Genomic DNA, 6,000 nt, shown 5'->3' on the forward strand with positions numbered 1-6,000 from the left:
GGGAGGCTCCTGTAGGGACCCACTTCCAGATGGCGCAGGGTTGGGAACAAGAACTTTCCTCCAGCCTGACCCATCACAGGCCAGTGCTAGCCGGGCAAAACAACTCCCTTAGAAACTCAGTACTGTACTTATTCCTCTTCCAGTCGGTTTGCATTCGGTCATTTCATGGGATAGTAACAAAAGCAACAGATAGCATCCTTAATCTAGACTCTGGCCAGGGAGCCCTGTTTCTTAGCAGCAGCCTCTCCCTCCTTCCCCACTTAATGGCCTCTGTGGTCTCCCCTGTGCCTGGGATATTCCAAGCTGCCTGGAATGAGAAGGCTCGGTGGGCCACCTCCTGCCCCTCAGCCCATGGGGAAAGGAATATTCTATTGAATCAGGGGTTCGTACCCTCATCTCTCTTCTTCCATGGTCTATGATTAGAAGACTTTTAAAAAGTGTTATTGACACACAGAGAAGTGTAGACATCAGACATCGACCACAGAATGAATGTCACAAGGTGAGCACAGCAGCGAATCATCACCAGGTCAAAAAACAGATCACCACCGGGACCCTAACAGCCCATTGTGCCCCTCCCAATCCCTATCCCACTCCCCTCCCACCAGAGGACAGCCTGTGGCCACCTTTGGTGAGAGCCGGCTCCCCTGCTACAGTCTTCCAATGACCTATGAGTTCAGTTCTCAAGTGCACAAACCACGGGCCTGCAAACATTACAGACGGACTTGCCCCCAGTCTGCAAATGACAGCAGGGGACCACTGCAGCGCCAACCGGCCACTTCCCAGGGGATGGGGCCACATATCAGGTTTATGACAAGGTCCAGTCTGGCCCCCAGCCCCTTTCAAACCCATCCATCATCCTCATGGCCTAGTAGTCATGACATCTTTACTGGATTGTCAATAATGTCAATGTTTCTCCTCAGCAAAGATCTGCTCAGAAACAGAAACACGAGCCTGTGTTTCCCTTTGGAGAGGAAAGGCCTAGAAGCTGAGGTACCAAACACCAATTTCTGGGAGTCTGGGAACTGTAGCAGGGCTGAGAGAGGCCACCCCACCCCAGCCTGACAGGAGCGCCGTGCCAGCCTGAGTTCATGCAGCTTGGCTGTGGTTCAAGCCCCAGCCAGGGCACACACAGGAACAGACTGATGTTTCTGTCTCTCTCTCTCCCCCTCCCCCTCTCTCTCAAATCAATAAGTAAATTTTTTTAAAAAAAAAAAAAAAGGAAGCTGTCACAGACTCTAAGCAAAAGACCTACCCGTGTGACCAGACTGTTGCTTCCGAGCCATGGCCATGTGTCAGAGAGGAAACAGCCAGCTGAGTCCAGCTCTGTGGCTCAGAGAGATCTGGGGCGAGTCCCACCAGTGCCACCCATGCAGAATAAAGGAGGTGTCCTAGGTGCTTTTATTTCAATGTTAGTTCTTTCTCTTAATGTGTATTTTAAAAATACTACTTTTCTATTCATGATAGTAGTTTTCTTTTAAAAATCAATTTATGTGAGTTCTATATAGTGGATGTTAAAATAATAAGCAAATAATTTAGCTGGAGTGCAGAGCCTTATGTGAAAACTGGAGAGGAGGGATGTAAATTATGTGGATTAGAGGGCTTTTATCTAGTGCCCTGGTCTGAAACAATGATTGTGCTGACCTCAAACAGATATAAACTAAAACACTGTAAAGCCCATATAGCAGATAACAGGACGTGGACAATTACACTTCAGTTCAGGTTTTGCCCCACGTCTTAGTCTATTCATGCTCCTATAACAAAAACACCATCCATTGAGCAGCTTAAACAACAAACATTTACCTCTCACAGTTCTGGAAGCTGGAAGGTTCAAGGTCAAGGTGCCGGCTGGTTTGGTGTATAGAGAGGGCTTCCCAGGTCTTCCTGTTGTGTCCTCAGATGGTGGAAGGGGCAAGGAAGCTCCACTCATCCCACTGGTGAGGGTTCTGCCTTCATGATGTAATCACCCCCACAGGCCCTACATCCAAATACCATCCCATTGGGGTTACAGCTCAACATATACGTTTGGGGGACATGAGCATTCAGTCCATCGCACTTGGTCTCTGGCTCCTGATTTAAAATGAACACATACAGGCCCTGGCCGGTTTGCTCAGCAGTAGAGCGTTGGCCTGGCGTGCGGGGGACCCGGGTTCGATTCCCGGCCAGGGCACACAGGAGAAGCGCCCATTTGCTTCTCCACCCCCTCCCCTCCTTCCTCTCTGTCTCTCTCTTCCCCTCCTGCAGCCAAGGCTCCATTGGAGCAAAGATGGCTCGGGCGCTGGGGATGGCTCCTTGGCCTCTGCCCCAGGCGCTAGAGTGGCTCTGGTCGCAGCAAAGCGACGCCCCAGAGGGGCAGAGCATCGCCCCCTGGTGGGCAGAGCGTCGCCCCTGGTGAGCGTGCCAGGTGGATCCCGGTCGGGTGCATGCGGGAGTCTGTCTGACTGTCTCTCCCCATTTCCAGCTTCAGAAAAAAAAAAATACAAAAAAAAAAAAATGAACACATACAAATAAACGGATGATGAATAAGGTGGCTTCTTGTGGTGACAGCTTCTGCTGCTTGGAGGGAGGGCCCCTGACCTCTGAGACCAGGCCCCTCCTGGGGATTCCTACAATCTCTGGGCAGCTTTTTGTTTCTTTGTTCAGAAGCATCTAGGGAGGAGTAGTGCAGGGACAAGGGCATGGGTTTGCTTGTCGTTTCCACAAAGAACATTCCCTGCTGCCTCGCTGTGGAATCTGACTATTACGGAAAGAAGTGACCAAAGCCCAGGAAAGAGAGTGATGAGCATACAGACTAATAGAAACCTGAGTCTGAAGGCCTGCGGCTCACCCAGGCTCATCTCCAGGCAGAACTATGCGGATTTGGCGCCCCCTGCTGTCCCTTTCCTGCCTTTGTCTGTGTCTTTGTTCTGCGTCCTCAGTCCTGGGCTCCCCGTGCCCTGTTTCCCATGTGTTGCCAGAGACAGACATCCCGACCATGGTGGGCAGGGTGGATCACTGCAGAATGAGCACCTAACAGTGGAGAGGGCACATGTGTCACTGTAAAATCCAGGACTATTAAGAAAATCAAGTGCAAAGAGGTGGCTCTGCATCACCCTACCACCACCACCACTGCCACCACCACCGCCATGGCTGTCGCCACCGTCACCACTACCACACTGAGTTACTGTGCAACCCACAGAGATGACAGCAGAACCTGGCCAGTGTCCTCAGCTAGCCTGCCCCAAAGTTCCCCTGGGCATGCTGGGAACAGAACAACTTTGTACCAGCCATTGAGTGGATCTGAACTGAGGCTGAGAGCAGGGCGGTCACACAGGGGACACAGGACACAGGAACACTGGACAATCATTCCTTCAAGGAACAATTACTAAGCTTCCACACTGAGTGAGGAGGCACTGTCCGTACAAAGGGTATCTGATACAGGCTGAGGGCAGGACCCCTGCACTCAAAGGGCAGAAAGAAAGAGATTAAAACCATAATGGTCGCCTGACCAGGCGGTGGCGTAGTGGATAGAGCGTCAGACTGGGATGCGGAGGACCCAAGTTTAAGACCCCGAGGTCACCAGCTTGAGTGTGGGCTCATCTGGTTTGAGCAAAAGCTCACAAGCTTGGGCCCAAAGTCACTGGCTGGAGCAAAGGGTTACTCCGTCTGCTGAAGGCCCACGGTCAAGGCACATATGAGAAAGCAATCAATGAACAACTAAGATGTCGCCACAAAAAACTGATGATTGATGCTTCTCATCTCTCTGTTCCTGTCTGTCTGTCCCTATCTATCCCTCGCTCTGACTCTCTGTCTCTGTAAAAACAAACAAACAAAAAACCCATAACGGTTAAATGATATTAGTTGTCATGTATTGAACAAGCCACTGTGCCATTGTCTCTAGTGTTAACAATGACACTAAACTAATCATCACCAGGTTACACCTGGGGAAACTGAGGATTGAGGAAGCCAAGAACACAGGCCAGAAGTGGTCAAGGCAGGTTTCAAACCCTGGTCCTCCTGACTCCAAACCCCATCCCCATGCTCTGTACACTCATGCCATCTATAACTTGGTTCTGCTACATACAGGGAAAATCTACAGCTACCCACGGGCACACTCCATGGATAGGGAGGCGCAATCCATGACAGCATCACCTCTGGGGATGGAAGAGGACAAAGGGATGAGACGGGCTATACGAATGTGTTATTTCTTTGATTTTAAAAACAAACAAGGTTTAAAAGTCACACATAACTCAAAGTGTGTGGTTATATAAAAAATATTTTAAATGCTAATCAAAATTGCTCATTGCAAAAAAAATATATTTGTTTATTCTGATTGGTGGATACATCGCCATTATTTCTATCAATACAGCTCCATATTTTTTTGTTGTTGTTTTTGTTTTTTCTGAAGCTGGAAATGGGGAGGCAGTCAGACAGACTCCCACATGCGCCTGACCGGGATCCACCCGGCAAGCCCACCAGGGGGCAATGCTCTGCCCATCCGGGGCGTCGCTCTGTCGCGACCAGAGCCACTCTAGCGCCTGGGGCAGAGGCCAAGGAGCCATCCCCAGCGCCCGGGCCATCTTTTTGCTCCAATGGAGCCTTGGCTGAGGGAGGGGAAGAGAGAGACAGAGAGGAAGGAGAGGGGGAGGGGTGGAGAAGCAGATGGGCGCATCTCCTGTGTGCCCTGGCCGGGAATCGAACCCGGGACTTCTGCACGCCAGGCCGACGCTCTACCACTGAGCCAACTGGCCAGGGCCACAGCTCCATATTTTAAAAGAATTTTCCTAAAGAATATTTTGAAAAAAGGAGGAAAGAAAGTGGAAGGAAGGAAGTACCCTCCAAGAAGCTGACTCTGAAATCATGAAAACCACTCTCCCTACTCAGTAACCACACGAGCAAGGCTGTAAAACCACAGGTCCCATCTGCGTGGAGGAAATTCAGCAGTTCACCCAGTGGCTTTCGTCTGGGGACCTCTGAGTGCTCCACAAACACAAATTAATTGCACCTCCTGTCACTTTCTAAAAGATGGAGGAGTGTTTTACAGGTGATTAAGGAGAGCCTGGGAAAATGAAGTGTCCTGTCTAACAGCACACTGAGTTACAGACAGAATCGGGACTAGAGATTTAGAAACTTGACGAGCAGTCCTGTGGCCTAACCACAACTGTAATAAAGACAAAACCTACAGCACCAGCCATCCCCTCTCTGCCCCTGAGATGTTACAATGTACCATGCCTTTAAGGAGCAGCCCCTACAGAGAGGTCGGCCTCCCTTTTTGCACATTAAGCCTCATCTAAAATATCCTTCCACACATAAATAGAGATCTTTTCCAGGGACAGCCCAAACCACATCCTCTAGCTCATACGATATGCAGCCCGCAGGCTTTTTACAGCACTGGGCCTATGGCGGATCGCAACGGCTCCCCTCTACCTTTCCCCTTCTCTTGGCAGATGGGGCCTGGGGACAGGGAAAGCAGTCAGCAGAGGCCTCCCCACCCGAGGACCCTAGCCCCTCTAGGGCCAGCACAGGGACCACGGGCTCAGGAGTCCCCTTGGAAGTGGCAAAACACCTCTCTGGTTGTCAATCCTGGAACCTGCTTCCTTTCACAGTGCCTCTTACCACCACCACCCCCGCCCCCATTCCCACAGCACTAGGACACTATGAAGGGCCCAGTCCTTGTCATCTCACACCTCAATTCTTTCGCCTCTAACTTTCTTGTCCTCTGCAGCTCCTGGTTACTGATGGTGACCGTTCTAAGACATAAATCTGACCCTGTCTAGCTCCCCCAGAAAGCCCTCTGCCTCCCCACTACTGAGGACGATGTCTCCACTCCGCATGGACTGTGTGACAGTGCAGCTCCCACTGAGCCCTCCAGCCTCTCCTCCATCTGTTCACTTTTTCCAGAAGCACAGTCCCCCACAGGGCAATTCCCCATAGAATACCCCTAGACTCCTGAGTCAACCAAGAGGCAGGGAGCCAGAGTTCAGTCATCGAGTCTGGATGAGGCCACAGGAAAGGGTGGGCAAG

This window comes from Saccopteryx bilineata, chromosome 1 (genome assembly GCF_036850765.1).
Source record: "Saccopteryx bilineata isolate mSacBil1 chromosome 1, mSacBil1_pri_phased_curated, whole genome shotgun sequence".
Taxonomy (NCBI): domain Eukaryota; kingdom Metazoa; phylum Chordata; class Mammalia; order Chiroptera; family Emballonuridae; genus Saccopteryx; species Saccopteryx bilineata.